Raw genomic sequence first — 20,914 nt, forward strand, 5'->3', positions numbered from 1 at the left:
GCCACTTGCCCTGGATACATTTTCCTGCCATGTGTGCTCCCCAGGCGTAATCCGATGCATCTGTTGTCAGTGTTTGCCTGGCTGTGGGTTGAGTAAAAGGCTGTCCCTTGTTGAGGTGACAAGCTTGAGCCCACCATTGAAACTCCTGTTGAAGGCAAGGAATTAGTGGTATAACTGTTTCCAAACTTTGACAGTGTTGAGACCATACATTCTTTAGGTACCATTGTAGTTTCCTCATATGCAGTCTGGCATATGGAATTAGTAGTATGCAAGATGCCATGTAACCCAAGGCCTGCAGAATTTTTCTTGCAGGGAGTCAGGTCTTTGTTGCCATCAATTGAAAGTATTGAGTCAGTTGTCCTTGCTTGTCTGGCGTGAGATAAGCCATCTGGGCCGTTGTGTTCAAGCTGGCACCCAGGAATATTATCTCTTGTGAGGGCACTAGTTTTGATTTCTTTTTGTTTACTGTGTACCCCAGGCAACTTAATAACTTTTTTACAAACGCCAGATGCTGTAGAAGAATGTCCTTGCTCTCTGCTTGAATCAGGCAGTCGTCCGGTTACGGATAAATTTGAATTCCTTTCTGTCTGCAAAATCCAATTACTGGTGCCAGGCACTTTGTGAAGACCCTGGGTACAGTGGATAACCCAAAGGGCAGCGCAGAGAATTGATAGTGCATTGAACCAGCTATGAATCTGAGGTATCTTCTGCAGTTTTGTCTGATAGGGACATGCAGGTATGCCTCCTTGAGGTCCAAGGTCACGAGCCAAGCTTTCTTGCCCAGCATGGGAAGAAGCTGCTGTAGTGTCAACATTTTGAATTTTGGAACATCCAGGTAAGTGTTTAGAGAAGAAAGATCCAGAATGGGCCTCCAGGCTTTGTCCTTTCTGGGAACCAGAGAGAGTCTTGAGTAAAATCCTTGTCCTTGCTCCTGTGATGGTACTTTTTGAATAGCTCTCATATCCATTAGTGCTGTAATTAGTTTCTGAGCCTCTGCCCATTGATTTGGTGGCAGATTTGGAATTCCTTTTTACCTTGGCAGAGTGTGAAAGTGGAACCTGTAACCTTGAGATACAATGTTGAGAACCCATTTGTCTTTGGTGATCATATGCCAATTGTGATAGAAAAGTGCCAGTTTTCCTCCCAAGGGGGCTGCCAAGAGAGAGTTGTTTGGCAGCTGTAGTGGGAAGTCAATGGGGCTGCTTTTTATATGGTTGGGGCCTGTCTTCCCCTTCTTTCTGGCCTTATGCAACCTATTGTCGAGGCCTGTAAGGACCTTGTGGTTGACCTCTACCTCTTGGACGTCTGTATCTGCCCCTTTGAGGTGTGTCTGTAACTGGAAAGGACCAATTCTTAGTTGGCCAATTTCTGCTAAATCTAGGAGCCTGAACCTGTAAGAAATCCTTCACCGTTTGCATAGATTTTGCCTTATCCTCCATTTTCTTTAATACCTCTTCTGCCTTAACTCCAAATAACACATCCTGCTGCAAAGGTGCATCCTATAATTTTGCTTTAACATGATCTGGTAACGTATGTTCTTTTAACCAAGCATGTCTTCTAATGACAGAGCCTGTAACTGCTGCTCTACAGGAGGCCTCTAAAGAATCAAAACCACATCGCAAAGTATGTTTTCCCACTTGTTCAGCTGCATGCAATAAATCCTGCATTCTTTAAAATTAGGAGGATCTGAATCTGGAAGCATTTTTTGTTTCAACTGAGACAGTAAAAATTGCTGATATTTTAGCATGTGAAACTGGCAATTTAAGGCTCTCATTGCTAAAGTTGCAGACGTATATACTATCTTTCCCCATCTGTCTAATGCTCTTGAATCTCTGTCAGAGGGAACTGGATTCTTGGCTGAAGAGGCCTTAACCACTTTGGGTCCCTGAGAAATAGTTTCAGGGTCAGCAACAGGGTTTTTATACAGAAATTTGTGTGAGTCAGGGACTTTGTAGTATCTGTCAGGTTTAACTGGGGCTGGAGGTAAGGAATCAGGATTTAAGCCGGATTCAGTAGACAGATCATCCACAATATCTAACACTGGCGGAACAGCAAGGGGTCTGTGCTGAAGTAGTAAAAGGAAGTCTCTGAGCCTTTTCTTGGATTCTGAGTAATCCTGGCCTTCCCAATGGAAATGCTCCCTCATGGTATGTAAGGTTTCCCCAAAGGAGTAGTCCTCAGGCGGAGAGGCTGATGGAATTGACTCCTCAGCATCAGAATCCTCATAAGGGGGTAAAGAATATCCTAGGTCTGAGGATGAATCTGAAGAGATGGACACCTGGTCGGATGAGTCATAGTCTGCATCCTGTCTAGGCCTTTTATCAGGAGGGGGATGAGACCCCCTGATCAGAGTGATTAGGTCTTCAGCCATTTTGAGCATTTGTTTCTTTGTTTTTAAAGGAGGCTTAGACTTAGCAGAGGGTTTAATGCTTAACTGAGTAGGTCTGAAAACACCCTGTGAAGCTGCGGGTAGCTCAGCTACTCCGGATCCCTCTGAAGGGTTAGTTTCGGTAGGCTGAATAACTTGTGCATCCGAAGGCCCAGCCATCTCCACGTGGGAGTCAGAGGCGGCCTGTGGTTCTACTGAAGTGGTCGTCAGGGGCTGCGAAGGTGCCTCGCTGAAAACCGGAGAACCGGCGACTGGCCTAGAAGAGGCTTCGTCGTCAGTTTTGGCCCTCGGATGCCTATCCTTGTCTTTGCGCTTTTTATGTATTCCAGTCGTCGGAAGTTCCGAAGGCATGGTATAATTGAATTTTCTACCAAAGTAATGTCGTGCAAAATCAAACCGACGTTTAATAGTGCGCTTGTTAAACCTAGCACAAAACCGACAACCAGTGACGTCGTGGTCTGGGCCTAGGCATGGGATACAATAAGAATGGAAATCCTTATGAGGTATTTGCTTCCCACAAGAAATACAGTTATTTACTTTTACTGACATCGGTCTGAGGCAAGATAAAGTTTCCCCAACGGGGTACTTAGCTTTGTAGAAGACTTTGGTTCTGGATTCGGAATGAAAATCTCAGGAGACGGCCAACTGGCACTTGCGAACTGCTTTTGCTTCGGGCACCGCGCGGCAAGAAAGACTGAAGAAAATGGCATCGGCTGCATCTTATATACCCCTGTCGCACTGACGTCAGGGAGGAGGCGACAGCAACCGATGCCGGACCAAGACTTTGGAACTCAGGCCGACTGGGGAACCGCCTGACGGCAGGATAACCCAAGTGTAATGACTGCAGCAATGTAACAAGATGAACATCAGGGACAGCACAGGGGGCCAGATACACAAACAATATGGCAAGGTGAGAGAAAATGTAGAGTTAACTGCAGGTAATGGCAAGGAGAGATGAAGCAAGGACAGGGCAGAAAGCTAAGATGACAGCACAGTCACACCACAGAAAGGGTGACATAACAGCTCTCACCATTCTGTAGAACAAGCAGTACTGTCAAAGTACCATGACCTTATGCAGCATTTAACATGTAAAACTGCCTAGTGATACCTTGGCATGGATTCCCATTAAAATGTTGGAACATACAAATGTTTGAGCCTCATAATATCCATGCAAAAAGATCAAAACACAAAAGCATCACCCACCCTCTAAAAAAAAACCCACAAAGAAACATTTTATCCAAGGGAGCAAGCCCTCTTGCATCCCCACATCCCATAATAATTATATATACCACCTCCAAGATCCCACCAAAGGTCAAAGTACCGCTCCCCACTGTACGACAATCTTGCACAACTAGTTACGGGCATTTTTCGAAATTCTGCAATTTCAGTATTATATGCTGGTTGCAAAACTGTTCACCATTCTGCCAACTCATTCATATGAATGAACTCCATGATACTATTGGCACTAAATTCAAAAGTATGAATCTTGATGAACTGTTCATTTTTTGCAATTTTATTTATCTATAACTATGTCAATTGCTAAACCACCATTTCCAGTATGCCACTTGAAGGGTCAGAACCAAGGTTGGAATGGGACATCAGATGGATTTGAGCGCCAGAAGCTGAAATGGAAGGAGGCGACAAGGGAAGAAGCTTCCACAAAATGGACTGATGTGTCAAGACTGAACTGTCTGAGAGAAGGTGAAATGGTGTGTGGGATATCTGCCATTCGTGCCAACAACTGGCCAGTGAAGTGAGGGTCTTGTTTAAACTATGCTGGGGCAGAAACCAAACTGTACAAGAGACAGCAGAAAATTGGTGAATATGCAAGGTACAGAAATGCAAAATTAGATGGGAGTACTTCAGTACTGTGTTTTGCATGGGCACTAATAAAAAATATATATCTATGTGTGTATATACATATATATATATATATATATATATATATATATATACACACACACACACACACACACACACACACATACATACATATTGTAGACTCTGAATTCTACAGGTGGGGTTAGAGCCTCAGACAGAACCATTGCATGAAAGGGGAGGATATCTTTGGGTTATTGGCTAGGCTTAAAATGGCCCTTTAGGGCAGTTAGCCTAGCATTCACCTATGAACCTATTGTGTTAGCCTTGTTATTTAACCTCATCAGCAAAGCTATCCTGAACATGTCATGAAGCCCTCTGCCAAGACAACATGGCATACCTCTCAAATGTCCAGAATTTCACATAATGTCCAGATTTCTACCTCATATTTTTGGTCTGTTCCTTATAAAATGTCTTGTTTTCTGGCAAATCACTGAGGACTGGTTACTGAACAGTAACAGACTTCAGAGTTTTAGACTTCATATCCTTTAGAAAAATACATGCTAACACAAACCCTGCTACTGTATCAACTTTCTGAGTTTTTAAGAGCAACATTTAAAATCTGTCTCTACTTTTGGGCCCTTGTACCACATATTTTTTGCTTTGTCCAGAATTTTTGTGCTAAGTGGTTGACAGGTATACAACATGGCAGTATATTAAATTATTCACAGAGCACACTGATGCACAGCTTTTTTTCCACATCAGTTTTCAGAGTTTACAAGTATTCAGGGTTCCCTTAAAGCCACAGCTAACCTGTTACTGCTACATAGCTATTTTCTTTCTTTCTTTTGTTAGTTGGGTTAATCAACTGGTACTAAGCACTGGACCTTTCCAGTCATGACCTGTGCCAAATGTCAACATGCAGAACATATAGCAGCATATATTTACATGCATGAGGACAAATGAAATAAATACACAGCCCAGAATTAGACACATACATAATTCTTAAAATTTCTTTACCTAAAAATATAAACTGCCTATTAAATTTGAACAATAAGAAATCATTCACCGAGAAATACATCATAAAGAAAGGTAATCATAATGATGAAGATGAAAACGAAGATGGCAGAGATGGCGATGATGATAATTTTCCTCAACAGATACATTAATAAAACTAATTTCTACAGATTTCCTGAGTTGCAAACAAATGGCAAAGCTACTGACCGTCCCATAAGATTATTCACAGGTAGAGTGGCATACTTAGAGATATCTACTTTGATACATACCTGTATTTGTAACATAACCTTTACTTTAAAAGACAATGCAATTCCTTCAAATATATGCTGCTGTACTGTTACTTTGTAAGCACAGAAAAATAACACCAATAAGATAGAGCTCATCTGCCAGGGGTGAAGTTAGTGTTTACTGTTCTACAGATAAAAATACTATCACTGCTTTCTTCTAGGATGCAGGTGTCTCTCTCCCATTTCATGACAGTGCTGAAAATTTTCATCCATATCCCTATTAGGGTTTTCCCAGCCATCTTCCAGTTTTCTATAGGTAAACCACCAGACATGATATCTTACCTATACCCTGACCACCAATCATCATTTTTTTTTCTTCTTCATCTTCTTCTTTCAGCTTTTCCCAGTTAGGGCTCACCACAACAGATCACCTGTCCACTCATGATTGGCAGTAGAGTTTTACAGTGTTGAGTTGCCAGCCCAGCACCAAACCTTCCACGGAAGGCACACACACACACACACACACACGCACTCAAGCCTAGGGCCAATTTAGAGCGTACAATCCACCTACAGCAGGTCTTTGGGATGTGGGAGGAAACCGGAGTACCCGGAGGATACCCACGTGACCACAGGGAGGACATGCAGACTACGCACAGAGGGCACCCCAGCCGAAGATCGAACCGGAGAACCTCTTGCTGTGAGATGACAACGCTAACCACTGCACCACCGTGGCCGCCTTCAAATTTCCAGAATATTTAATAAGGTTCTTTTATAATTTTCCTGGGTTTAGGATTCCTCAGCTCTACTACTGCTCTCTCCACTCCCATCTTCCTTACCTTCTGTACTACGCACTTTGTGATCTAGGGTTACCGTCATCATATAATAATTACTTAACAGATAGTTTTCCACACTGATGAATATTGCCACATATTCTTAGATACTCTCCCTGGCACCTCTCAGTTCTTCTCCTTCCTCATCAATGAGGTTCTAATTCTGCAGAGTGCTGACTCTCTTCTATCCTTCACAATATTTTCTATAAACATATATTTATTTCCTTTACTTCAAGCACATCTCTAAACTATCCTTTCACTGTTTAATAAGCACGAGTTAACTCTTCTGATTCATTTTCCATTTTTTCTACTACTTCCTGAATTTTATCTGCTATCCACCCCCTTAAATGCCTGCCTTTTCAGTAAGCAAGTAGGGATGCGTCAGCACCAATGATTCTTTTTCTGCTACAGTGAACCCAAAACTTATACATGCATGGTCAGATACTGTAATCCGATGTACATCTATTCTCTCATGTGGAAAAGTGTGATCTTGCATTATATAGCATCCTTCCAATCTGGCCCAGTTTTTATACCTGTAGGAATAATAAATAAGTTCCACTTGAGCATATAAGGCTGCCATTATATCCTCCATCCCAAATGCTTTCATATTTTTCCTTAATAATCTACCCTCTCTAATATATTGTGTCCCTTCTTGGGCAACCTGGCATGTTACAATTCGTATTCCAATTCCCTCCTACAATTAGGATCCCTTGCTAAAAAATTATTTCCATTAGCATTCTCCTCAATTTAGAAATGACAGTCTTGGATGGGACTCACATGTTCAACAAGGTAATACCATATCCAAAACTAGTAATGCCTCACTGCCACAAACCTTCATATCTATCCATTTCTCTTTCTTTGGTACTAAAAGAACCCCACTTTTTAGTATTATCGTCCTCCTCTGTCCCTGACAGAATAACCCCCCAAATCCCTTAATTCTCAAGTTCACATGTTCAGCCCTATCTAAATGTATTTCCAGCAATATTGCTAATTTGCAACTTACTCATCTGTATGTAAGAACTGCCATTCAAATTCCAGGCTAATACAGAAAATGCATCAATTTCCACATAAATTCTATATTATCTTTCTCACTGTATGACCTTTTTTAATGAGGGATTACCCTCCCCACAAAAGCATTCCTATCTCATTCTGTAAATAGCACTTTTTAATTCCATATAAAAATACTGCAGCTTTTTTTTCATTGGACAATTTACACATTGTAATACTTTCCCTAATATTATAATCCCAATCCCAACTCTTCAGGCACATACAAGGACTAAATAACTACTGACTGACAGATATCAATATAAAATTCCATACATTTCCAAGTATGGAAATAGGTACACAGGTTGACTGATGCATACCAACCAAACCAACAACAGCCAGCACTCAAAAACAATTTTTTGGCAAGTTTTCTTTTATAGGCCAAAACACGCAGATCATAGTTTTGTTCATTACAGCTTTTTCAGTGCAATGCAATGCAACAAAATCTATTCAGCTTGTACAGAAAACAACCTGTATATTTCCCATTTATCTGACTACTTTCTCCCAGCCTTTTAATTTTCCTGACCATATTTTCTATTATCTCTCTCTTTGGTTTCACTTTAGAATCTCAAATTACTGAAAACTCGAACTTCATATGGTCGAGACCATATGATCAAGTTTTAAGAAACTCGAAATCCCGAAGTGAAATATAAAAAAAATATATAAAATACCCACAGTCATCATTTCTGCAGGGGGGCAAGCCCCACTGCACCCTCCCTACTTAAATATACCATCTCCATGATCGCACTATAGCGAGGAAATGGGAAATCTCAAGTTCTGCACTTCTGCATAAAGTGCAGAATGGGAGATTTCCCTTTTCCCCACTGTAGCACGATCTTGGAGTTGGTATATTTAAGTGGGGGGGTGCAAGGGGGCTTGCCGCCCTGTAGAAACGATGTCTTTGGGTATTTTTTTTACTTCACTTCGGAATTTCGAGTTTCTGAAAACTCGATCATATGGTCTCGACCATATGAAGTTTGAATTTTCAGTAATTCGAGATTCTGAAGTGAAACCCTCTGTTCATATATTTTGCTTTACACGTCATAATGCTGCAGTTACCAAAATGGTTAACATTCCTTCCCTGCAGTTTAGTGCATTGCTCTTTCAAGGCTTATCTCGGTCCTTCTTCTATGTTCCACTCAATAAAGTAACCAAGAGGGTAGTCTAGACAGACCTTAATGACTATCCTCCCTTCCTGAATCTGCTGCCTGAATGGAAATACCAGCAACTAAACAGAGGAAACTACTAGGTTTATGAACATCCTTAAGACATTTTTTTACTTACTTATAGCTTTTAATACTTATGTTTTAAATTAAAATAAAAAAGAAGCAGTTAAGTTCAGTCTTTTGACAATTTGGCTTCGATATCCACCAACACATGGTTCAGCTCCAGTTCTCTGCTGATTTCCCATGTTAGCTCTTGTGATGTCCATTGTTTTTCCAACAACACCTTTTGGGAAAAGGGAAGAGTTTTACTGACTTTCTCTCTATCAGGTTATTCCTGCCTGTAGATGACTTTAAAGCTGGACCCCCATCTCCCTGCTTATTCAAATGTTGCTAGTTAAATTGCTTAACTATTTCCACTGCCTGGTCTGCCTCTACAAAAAAACACCATATACACTGCAGGATACAGCAGTCTAAACATTACTCCAACTTACTGACAGTTCCTCATAAGTGGAATAAATATGTATAATTTCTGACTGGTATAAGCATACATGAGTAGTCATTTTCTGCAAATACTCTTGATATCTACAACTTTCAACAGCCTTCCAATATACATTTTCTGTTAGCAACATCTCCTTTAGTAGGTATGTTCGTATCTTCACATCCGCTAGTCTTGGATGTTTAAGACTTCCTGGGACATAATTATGACACGTCCTCTGTATTAAGAAATCCTGTTGTCTTCTGAAAAACTATACATCTGTTCCTTCCAGCTTCTCAGAACAGCTGCAAACCTCAGATTTTCTCCCCTTAGTACCTTTTGAATGAACCACTTTTTTTAACAGTTCCTCTTGAGATACTTGATTTTCTGTCAGTCTTTCCCTGATTTTCATTTCTGCCCTTTGCAGCATGACCAGTAAATCAAAGTGATTATTTCATTTTCTCATTTAACTTTATGAACTCCTGTAATGTTACACTTGAAAGACCTCCAGCAGTATCTGAAAAATGTTCCCTTCAGAAGCTGTTACATCTGCACCACACTCTGGTTTGCCACCCATTAATTCCTTGTTCTAGCACAACTTTCTCCTGTCCCTTTCTCTTCATCTTTATTTCTCCCACATGTATTTTTCTGACATGATATCATTATAAAATAATCTTCAGCCAGAAACGAAGTTTAAACCCAAACCACTTATTTTACTGTTTTTGCAGCAATTATCACATTTCACTCTAGGAAGGGAAGATAGTCATTAAGGTCTGTCTAGACTACCCTCTTGGTTACTTTATTGAGTGGAACATAGAAGAAGGACCGAGATAAGCCTTGAAAGAGCAATGCACTAAACTGCAGGGAAGGAAGGAATGTTAACCATTTTAGAAACGACAGCATTATGACGTGTAAAACAAAATATATGAACAGAGGGTTTCACTTCAGAATCTCGAATTACTGAAAATTCGAACTTCATATGGTCGAGACCATATGATCGAGTTTTCAGAAACTCGAAATTCTGAAGTGAAGTAAAAAAATACCCAAAGACATTGTTTCTGCAGGGGGGCAAGCCCCCCTACACCCCCCCACTTAAATATACCAACTCCAAGATCGCGCTACAGTGGGGAAAAGGGAAATCTCCCATTCCGCACTGTATGCAGAAGTGCAGAATGTGAGATTTCCCGTTTCCTTGCTACAGTGCGATCATGGAGATGGTATATTTGTCAGAACGTTTTTTATGGCTAGAAAGACTGCTTTTATTTCCTTAAGACTGATGTGCAGTTTCCTATGTTGTGGGGACTAAATACCCTGCACCCTCAGCGAACCTAAGTGGGCTCCCCACGCTATGTATGAGCTATCCATTGTGATGGTCGTGTCTGCCTGAAGTAGGATGAAAGTTACTCCCAGATTCTCTTGTATGGTGTCCTTCCACCAAACAATTTCCTTCTTGAGGCATGACAGTAAGGGTAGAAGGGCTTCTAGGGACTGCGAGTGCTGTTTGCAGGTATTTTTTTAGAAACCACTGGAGTTTCCTCATGTGCAGCTTTGTTAAAGGGACCATCAGGATACATGACACTATATATCTTAAAACTTTTAAGAACTCTCTGGCCAAAATATGTTGTTTTGTCAGTAGTTTGTTTAAACAACCAGTCAGTAAAGCAATCTTGTCCTGAGGGAGAAACTTCTTCTGATGGATTGAGTCTATCAGGGCTCCCAGAAACAAGATCCTTGTTTGGGGTGTCATCTGAAACTTTTGTATATTTAATGTGAGCCCCCCCCCCCCCTTTGGAAACAGTCTACAGAAGTCTGAAGAGTATCTAGGATCTCGGAGGTTGATATTCCTTGGATGAGACAGTTATCTCGGTAGAGATACATGTGTACCCCAGCATTCTGCAGTGTACTATCAGGGGTACCAGACATTTTGTAAAAACTTTTGAGGCAGCAGACCAAATGGTAAAGCAAAAAAATTAGAGGTAGGAGCCCGAGGCTAAGAATCGTAGGTATTTTCTGTGACTGACTGTTATAGGAACATGAAGGTAAGCATCCTTTAGGCCAACAGTGACCATGGAGGCATCTTGAAAAATCATGGGAATCAGCTTTTGTAATGTAAGCATTCTGAATTTTGATGCATAAGGGAATTTGTTTAGCTTTTACAGATCCAGGATAGATCTCTAGGTTCCTTCTTTTCTTGAGGCCAGGAAGATCCTTGAATAAAAGCCTTTTTTCTTTAACCTGGGGGTACTGGCCGTATGGACCCTTGCTGAAGTAAATCTTTCATAATCAAGGGTATGATGTTTTCTTGTTCCTTTGGAGGTCTCGGTATGCCCAATAAGGAGGACCGGGGTCCCTGAACTGGATTCAGTATTTACTTTATTTATTTTTTATTTTACATTTGTTGACCGGGCTAGTCTAACTGGATATATGTCCATTTTCAGTACAGGCCTGGGGAGAAAAGCTCCATAAAAAGACATGCACAAAAACAAAGCAGTAAACTACAATTACAGGATACAAAGACATGCATAAAAACAGGGCAGTAAACTACAATTACAGGATACTTGTAAGACAATAACAGGTGTTCCATTCCAATTTTTTTTTTTTTTGAGTGCAAGAAGAAGAAAATAAAGAGAGGATTTAGAAAGGTGGGTAGATACCAAAGCAAAATAATAAACAGGAAAATGAGGACAGGCCAGGTAATAACAGAATTGGAAGAATTAGTATAAGGGTAGTGAGTAAAGATAAGTCAGAAAGAAGTCCAATTCAGTTGTTCCTACCAGGGTAACAGTAAGAGATACTCTAGTCGGGGTTAGTACAGGGACATAGCCAGTGGGTTGTAAGGTATGACTTGAGTTTCTTTTTAAATAGAGAAATAGAAGAAAGAGATGTGACTGCACTAGGAAGTAGGTTCCAGCTTTTCCCCACAGTGTTAGAGAAAAGGGATTCTCCTGCTTTATTGTTAGGTTTTTGGGTAGTTATGAGTAGTTTGTTTGCAGAGCGCAGGATTGTTAGATTTTTATATGGGCTGATTAGACTTGTGAGAATTGGTATATTGCCTGGATAATACAGGATTTTGTGGGAAATAACCAGTTGGTGAAAAAGAATTTGATTTTGGAATTCTAGCCAACCCAGTTGATTAAGATTTAGGCAGTGGTGGCTTCTAAATGGGGAGCTGGTATCAAATCTGGCAATGTTGTAAGAGGTTGCCAGCTTGTTGAGGTTGCTTTTAGATAGGTTTGTATATATAGGAGAGGCATAAAAGAGTGTTGAGATTAGGTGGGTGTGGGCAATGGCAGTTCTGGAATTGGGAGTAAGGAAGGGTTTAATTCTATAGAGAGAGCCTAGTTTTCGGTTAACTGATTTTATTGTGGCATTGATGTGAGTGTCATAGTTGAGATTATGGTCAATAATCACTCCTAAGAGTTTAGTGTTAGTATCAGAGGATATAACTGTACCGTTTTTAGATTTAATAGTGAAGTGGAGAGGATTTTTGTGGGGGAGTAAACAGCAGTAGTTTAGTCATTTTAGGGTTAAGGAGGAGACAATGCTGTGAAAACCATTCCTCTCCATGCACAAAGACATTTTGGGTGAGGGACTGCAGTTCTGAAGGATCTGTAGCTGAGGATATTGGTGTGGTGTCATCTGCATATTGTATGGATATAGCATGGGGGATACTAATAGAAAGATTGTTTATAAAGATAGAGAATAGAAGAGGACCCAAAATAGAACCTTGGGGTACACCAAGGGAGACAGGAAGGAGGGAGGATAGAGTATTGTCCCAAAGCACTGCCTGTAGCCTGTTGTCTAGGTAGGACTTGAACCACTGTAGTTCTTGAGTATTGAGGGAAAGGGACTTAAGTATATTCAGTAGTAGTTGATGGTTAACCATGTCGAATGCTTTTGAAAGATCTATAAAGATAGCAGAGGACAGGGTGTTATTATTACTTTGTTTGTTAATGAGGTCAGAAAATGATAGTAGGGCAGTGGTGGTGCTATGGAAAGGTCGAAAGCCACGTTGAGAGCTAGCTAAAAGGTTATTATGGAGAAGGAGGTCTAGAAGTTGCTGGTGAATACATTTTTCCATAATTTTAGCTATGGGAGAGAGAAGGGCAATTGGACGATAGTTGGAAAGTTCAATTAAGTTACCACCTTTGTGTAGGGGGATTATATGAGAGAAAGTACAGTTTTGTACCTACCATAAATGTAGATGTTCGAGTGCTAATACAGCTGCAGTCATAACAGATGGGTTTTCCTGCTGTCAGGCGGGTCCTCGGTCGGCCGAATTCCAAAGTCTAGGTCCGGCGTCGGATGTCGTCGCTTCTTCCCTGACGTCAGTCCGACAGGGGTATAAAAGAACCAGCCAACGCCATTTTCTTCAGTTTTTCTTGCCCCAGATGTCAGGTGCCCCCAGAAGGAAGGCAATACATAAATTTATGTAATAATGCAATGCAATATAATCAAAAAACAGTAGTTGCAAGTAAATACACCATAAAAGAATACCCCAATCAGGTTGTATGAGGAGGTGTTAGCCAGTAAGGCCTGTCCCAAGAAGGGAGGGAGGGAAACCTGGACTGCAGCTGTATTAGCACTCGAACATCTACATTTATGGTAGGTACAAAACTGTACTATGTTCATCGTGCATACAGCTGCAGTCATAACAGATGGATAGAATCCCAAAGCTAAGAAAGGGGTGGTAGGCACTAGGTGGAACTAGGAGGAGCCAGGATGCCCTGCAAGACTGCAGTGGCAAAGCCTGCTCTAGATTTGGAGTATAATGGTAGGTGATAGTGCTTGGAGAAAGTATGTACAGAACTCCAAGTGGCTGCTTCCAAAATATCTTTGGTAGGAACCCCCCTGAGGAAAGCTGCAGAGGTAGCTGTGGCCCTTGTGGAGTGACATCTGATGCCTGCAGGTACAGTTTTACCATGAAAAGAGTAACAAAAGCGTATGCAGTGGGCTATCCATTTTGAGATTGTCTGTTTGGAAATAGGCTTCCCTTGAGCTCCTGTAGCATAGGACACAAAGAATTGCTCTGATTTTCTGAAAGGCTTTGTTCTGTCCAAATAATAACGTAGCTGTCTGTGAATGTCCAAGGAATGTAGTAGTCTCTCCCCTTTGTTTTGAGGATTACGGTAAAAGGTAGGTAAGTGGATAGCCTGATTCAAGGCTACCCTGGATACTACCTTTGGCATAAAGGAAGGATTGGTTCGTAAGGAAACTCTGTCCTGATGGAAAATGATGAAAGGCTGCACAGCCATGAGGGCTTGTAGTTCCGAAACCTCTGCGAGCTGAGGTGATAGCCAGAAGGAAGGCTGTTTTCCAGGACAAATATTGCAGTTCTGTTGAAGCAGCTGGCTCAAAAGGAGGCAAGGTCCGTTTTTCTAGAATGAAATTGAGGTCCCAAGCAGGTACTGGTTGTTTCCTTGGGGGTTTTATATTCTTAGCCCCTCTGAGGAACTGTCTTAAGAGGGGGTGAGAGAATAAAGGAGGATTAGTGTTGTATTCTGCAGAAATGGCTGAGGCATGGATTTTGATGGAGGAGAATGAAAGTCCACTGCTTAGCATCTCAGCTAGGTACTGTAATATTTGAGGTAAATTCAGTATTCCAGGATTCTGACCCTTTTTCTGATTCCAGGCACAAAACCGTTTCCATTTTGCGAGTAGGCTTTTCTAGCAGAAGGCCTTCTGGCCTCCAAAATGACATCCTGCACCTCCTTGGAGAGTAGGGTCTGTTGTGAATTTAAGGAATCTTCCATGCGGCTAGATTGAGTGTTTTCAGCTGACTTTGAAGAGTTTTGAAGTTGTGCTGAGTCAGTAGAAGAGGCATTAGAGGCAGGATCCATGGTGGGGAATGCATCTGGCTCCTCAGGAGTGGGTACCAGTGTTGTCTTGGCCAGTCTGGAGCAATAAGAATCATCTTTGGTCTGTCTGCTCTGGTTTTTAATAGAACTTTGGGCAGCAGAGAAAGAGGTGGAAAGGCATAAACTGTCATTGTTGTCCAACTGAAAGAGAGTGCGTCCACTTTCCAGGCCTGTGGATGAAAGGTCCTTGAGCAGAATTTTGTCAATTGGTGATTTCTGTGGGTGGCAAAGAGATCTATGTCTGGCCTTCCCCATGCTTGAATTATCTTTGTAAAAACTTGAGGATGCAACTTCCATTCGTGTGGATCTGTCAAATTTCTGCTTAGGTTGTCTGCCAGCGTGTTTTCCTTGCCTGTCAGGTACTGTGCTTGAAGTTCGATTTGTAATTCCAGAGCCATGTTCCAAAGAGACATGGCTAGCCTGCATAGGGGATATGAATGGGTTCCTCCCTGTTTGTTTATGTACCACATTACTGTGGTGTTGTCTGTCCTTATCAATAGCTGGCCTGGATGCAGTAGGTCTTTGAAAGCCATAATAGCATTTATTACTGCTAGCATTTCCTTTTGATTGATGTGTAGGTGCTTTTCTTTTTGGGACCATTTGCCCTGAATGCACCGATCTGTCATTGGTGTGAATCAGGAACCCGGTAATACCTGTCAGGCTTGACTGGAGCTGGAGGTAAAGAATCTGGGTTAAGGCTGGCCTCCGAATACACATCATCTAGTATGTCTAAGACAGGAGGTATAGCCAGAGGCCTGTGCTGAGGGAGCAAGAGGAAATCCCTAAGCCTTTTCTTGGAGTCTGAGTACTCTTGGCCTTCCCAGTGGAAGTGTTCCCTCAAGGTATGTAAGGTTTCCCCAAAAGAGTAATCCTCAGGGGGGGAGACAGAGGGAATGGACTCCTCTGCATCAGAATCTTCAAAAGGGGAGTATGAATGTTCCTGGTCTTCAGAATGTTCTGAAGTAATGGAGGCCTGGTCCGAGGAAGGGTATTCTTCCTCCACTCTGGGCCTTTTGTCCGAGGGGGGTTGAGAACCCCTGATAAGAGTAATCAAATCCTCAGCCATTTTGAGCATCTGCTTTTTAGGCAGGGGGCCTTGAGAGGGGCCCTGTGGAGCTTGTCTTTTAGTATGCATGGCTGCTTTAGACTTAGTGAAAGCCTTGATGGAGAAAGAAGAAGAAGGCCTGAAGACACCTTGAGAGGTGGCAGGCCTGTCTAAACTCTGAGTTTCCCCGCCAAGAGTGGCTTCGGTATCTGTAGTCGGGGTGTGGGCCAAAGAGCCTGCGACCTCGGGCACAGAAGACACCGCCAATGAAGAGTCATCGGTAGTCAGGGGCTGCGTAGGCACCTCGCTGAAAACCGGAGCACCTGTAGTCGGCTTTAGCGTGGTGTCGGTAGAAGTCGCGGACCTCGTATGTCGGTCCTTATCTTTGTGTCTTTTACTCAAAACTGGAGTCGGAGTATCCGACAACATAATGTAATTAAACTTTTTGCCAAAATAGTGTTGGGCGAACTCCGCCCGACACTTAATAGTGCGTCTGTTGAATGTAGCACAAAAACGACAGGCTGAGACGTCGTGGTCTGGGCCTAAGCAAGGAATGCAGAGGGAATGAAAATCCTTATGCGCTATTTGCTTCCCACATGAAATGCAATTATTAACATTGTCTGACATCTGACATCGGTGTGAGGCAAGCAAAGTTTCCCCAACGGGGTACTTAGCTTTCAAGAAGACTTCAGTTGAAAAATATTCATAATCTCAGGAGCTGGCCGACTGGCACTTGCGAACTGCTTCTGCTTCGGGCACCGTGCGGCAAGAAAGACAGAAGAAAATGGCGTCGGCTGGTTCTTTTATACCCCTGTCGCACTGACGTCAGGGAAGAAGCAACGACATCCGACGCCGGTCCTAGACTTTGGAATTCGGCCGACCGAGGACCCGCCTGACGGCAGGAAAACCCATCTGTTATGACTGCAGCTGTATGCACGATGAACATTTTCCAGATGGTAGGGATGGTGCCTTCAGTAATGGTTCTATTGCTTAGGATAGAGATAGGGTAGGCAATAACTTTAGTTGTTATTTGAAGATACTTAGCAGGTAATCAGTCAGCAGAGGGGGTAGAGGGTTTAAGTTTCTGAAGGAGGGTACAGATCAGGGATGTATGCACAGGTTGGAGTTGGAAAGTGAGTGGTGAGTTATTTATGGAGAAAGGCAGATTAGAGGATACAGGGGGTAAAGAGTTAGCTAGAGACTGGATAGCTTCAGTAAAGAAGGTGTTGAAGGACTCAGCAATTTGTTTGGGAGAGTGTTGTGTACCACCAGATGGGGTAGGTGTTCTAGAGTTGCCTGGATGTAGGAGTCTATTGATACCTGACCAGAATTTCTGTGGGCTTTGTTGATTGGATTGTTGAAGGTGAAAGAAAAAGTTTTTTTTGTCTTGAAGTATTGATGCCTTAGTTCTAAGCTGTTTAAATTTTAGATGATCAGATGGGTCTTTGGAGGTACGCCATTTGGCCCGAAATTTGTTTCTTAGTAGCATCTTTTGCTTAGATTCCTTTGTGAGCCATGGAGCAGTTTTGGTACTGTTTCTAAGAGTACGAGAAGGGGCATGGTGGTCCAAGATTTCAAGGAACTTAGTACTGAAGTATGCAACTGCTTCATCTAGTTGCAGATGTTTTAGGGGTGACCAGTTGCATACACTGAGGTCATTCTGGAAGTGTTCTGGGTTGAAATGTTTATTGTAATGAGTAGTTCTAAGAGTTATGGGGCTGGGAATATTATTCTTTTGTCGAATTAAGAGAGTGATCACTGATGTCAGAAGAGAGGATACCAGCCATATATGTTGTGGGTAGAGTATTTATTAGGATCCAATCAAGAGTGGTTTCTCTGTTGGTAGGTTTATGTATATGAGTAGGTGAGGTGATTGTTTGGGAGAAGCCATGAAGGTTAATGTGGATAGATGGATTATTTATTGGAGTTACAGGTATTCCAGTCTATGTTAAAGTCGCCTAGGACAACGGTTTCTTGTGGATAGTTAGTAGACAGCCAGCTAAGGATATTTTTGAGGGAGGTGATGTTACCTGGAGGAAGATATGAGCATATAATGTAGATGGACTGGCAAGTATTTAGTTGTAGCTTAGTGATAAGAATTTCATTATTGATATCACAAGGTGGGTGAGTATCAAGTTGAGTAAATTGGAGGTTTGCTTTATATAATAAGGCTATGCCGCCGCCTTGTTTGCTCATGCAATCGCTTCTTAAAATACTACATCCTGGAGGGGTAATTTCATTATCTTGGGTTGTTGGTTTTAACCATGTTTCGGTTAGACAAAGAATGGCGAAGTCATGTATATCCAGTAGGGCATGAAGATCAGTCACTTTATAATTGACACTTCGTATATTTAAGTGAGCAATGAAGAGGGAGTTTGGAGGCCTTGTAGGAGTGTGAATGGAAAAGGGAGACGGTCTTCCTAGGTTAGCAGGACTATTAGTGGTAGGGCTAGGATTAGGATGGATGTCACCACTGACTAGGAGGTGAAGGTGCCATCTATATGTGTGAATTAGAGTAAGATTCAGTATGTTATGTGCTCTTTTGGATTGTTGGTGTTTATAGCTAATGTGGATGACTCTGTGATACTTTGGGATGAGATAGTTGTGGATGTGAAGTTGCTGTGCTTTAGAGTGCCTGATGAGGATGGTAGAGAAGTGTCTTTTTTGGCATGCTGGAAGTTGGAGTAGCTAAGATGTTCATACGCAGTTAGGATATAAGAAAGGAAAAGGAAGGGCAGAATTAAAAAGAGGAGTAGGGGTTTGAGTTGAGTTGATAGGAGAGAAATAGACATTATGCTGAGGAAGTTGAGGGAGGAGAGTAAGTAGGTAGGAGTATAAAATGAAGAAAAAGGGGAGTAGTAAGATAGAATGTGTTTAGTGTGGGATGGGATTGGATAGAGAATATATGAAAAAGAGGGAGGAGGGATGTAGTAAGGTGCAGTGCCTTAACGAGTTGTGGGCTAGGATTGGATGATGGGAAGGTGGGAGTGGCTAGAGAGGTATAAGGCTAGATGTACTGGGGATGGGTGAGATTTGGGGGTAGGGTAGGGGAGTGAGCCACTTGAGGCGAACGGAGCGGGAAGAGCCAAGCGAATGATAAAGAAACAATCTTGTGAAAACAATCACAGAAATGCTGACTGCTAAGGTAAGTGTGGATAGAGGAAGGTTAAGGTGGTAATGGAGTAAAATGGCAGAATGAGGAGATATGGTAGTTATGTGAGTTATAGAGAAAAAAAGACGGGTAGAGTGGGACTTCAAAAAACAGTTAGGTAAAAATAGTTTCCTGAGAAATTTAAGCATGACTCAGTAGGTTAAATATACAAATATAGTACCATCTAGTGGACAAAAGCTATACAGGTACAATAGTGTTAGAGAGGGAAAAGGGGATCTAGGAGCAAGGGAGGGAAGATAGTGCACTCAAGTGCAGAGGTTACTGGGGGGGAAGGGATGGAGGTAGAGAAGCAGAGAGGAGTATGGCTGCTGGCTATCTTGGTAGGGAAGGATACTTTACACCTATAGTTTTAAGGAAATAACTTAGCATAGAGTAAAAACATACTTTCTTGTATCCTTGAGGGGATGAGTTCAGGGAGAAGTTAGCCTTTATTCCTTAACTTAGGAGGAGACAGCAGGTATTATTTTTAAATTAAGGATCCGCGGTCATCAGGTGGGGCAGGTTCTCCAACTCTAATTCTGGACAGGCAGATTAACTAGCTGGATACACAAATGAGAGAGAAGAGAAAGTAGTAAGGAGCACAGAGAGTAAACAGCAGTAGCAGAAATAAAGGTCATAGAAAAAATATGAGACAAATTCACTTAAAAATCACATAAGCAATCAATGTCAGCCCAAAAAAAACACAGTCAATAAACAGCTGTATCAATAAACAACAATGAGCAACTGTATCTAAAAAGCTCAATCAATTAACAGCTGTAGCAAAAATAAAGGTCATTAGACAGATAATGTATAAGACAAATTGACTTAAAAATTATATAAGCAATCAAAGTCATAGAGGTATTTCATAAAATGAGCCTTTAGGTTGTAAATATCAGTTAGAAAAGCAATTCAGCAGGAGCATGAGAACTCAAAAAGAGATGCAAATCTTAGGTTAACGGTAGCTATTATTGGTAATAACTGAAAATGCTATGGGTGGAAGAATAAATGCAAATGAAATGTCTTTTAGCAAATGTCTACATTATAAGGACTCACACACAGAGAACAGGGCAGTACAGGATAGTAAGCACATATACACTTTAGCAAGGTCGGTTAGATTCTTACAGGAAGGTAATGAGAAAGTAATTCACTACGTGATTATAGTATCACAGTTTAGGAAATGAGAGGAGATACTATATAATACTTAAACCACAATATATATGGAGTTGAGAGTTACACATACATAAAGTTATAACTAAAGCAGAAAATTCACAAAAACATGAATATCTTCTAGGGCTGCTATGGAAGAAGTAACAATTGTGAGATGGAGCTGCCCCTGTACAATGCTGCGACAGCTCAAGAAGCAAATCTAACAGATTACTGTAGCGTGTGTAACATTAGCATAGTATAGCTTAAAAAAAATGGCTTTATGACTAAAAATTAAGTCGGATATCATGCAGGCTGTCTTAGAGACACAACGCTAAACTAAGAAGCTGTTATATGCAAAATGAAAGTGAAATATGCTAGAGTGTTTAAATGGGGTTTCCTGCAGGTAATTAAGTCAGCGTTCAACAGCTCAACGTGTACCACGCATAAGCAAGTAGCCGTTTACGGCGTATATGTAAACCAGTACACATAAGGTAGCAAGTAGTGAAATATAGTAGTAAAACAATATGCAATTGGTAATTAAAGTCGTTAGACACAGGACAAACTTGGCACTGACTGTTTAAAAAAAAAATATACCATAATCCAGAGAACAAAATAAGCAGAGCCAATAGATAAGTCAGCAGACATCAATTCATATACATAACACATGTGTAGGTAGCCGAATACGGAGATGAGTAGACCAGCCACTCGTGGTATCAGTTTGAACAGAATAACAGTTTGATAGTAAATA

At 41.5% G+C, this 20,914-nt stretch overlaps 1 protein-coding gene across 2 annotated transcripts in view; it reads right to left on the reverse strand.

Annotated features, from left to right (window-relative positions):
* Positions 1 to 20,914, reverse strand: part of PXDN (peroxidasin) — a 2,220,827-nt gene that overhangs the window by 1,555,363 nt on the left and 644,550 nt on the right. The gene's annotated exons all lie outside the window — the stretch shown is intronic.

The sequence above is a fragment of the Protopterus annectens genome, chromosome 1.part0 (genome assembly GCF_019279795.1).
Source record: "Protopterus annectens isolate FY-2018-M chromosome 1.part0, PAN1.0, whole genome shotgun sequence".
Lineage (NCBI taxonomy): Eukaryota > Metazoa > Chordata > Ceratodontiformes > Protopteridae > Protopterus > Protopterus annectens.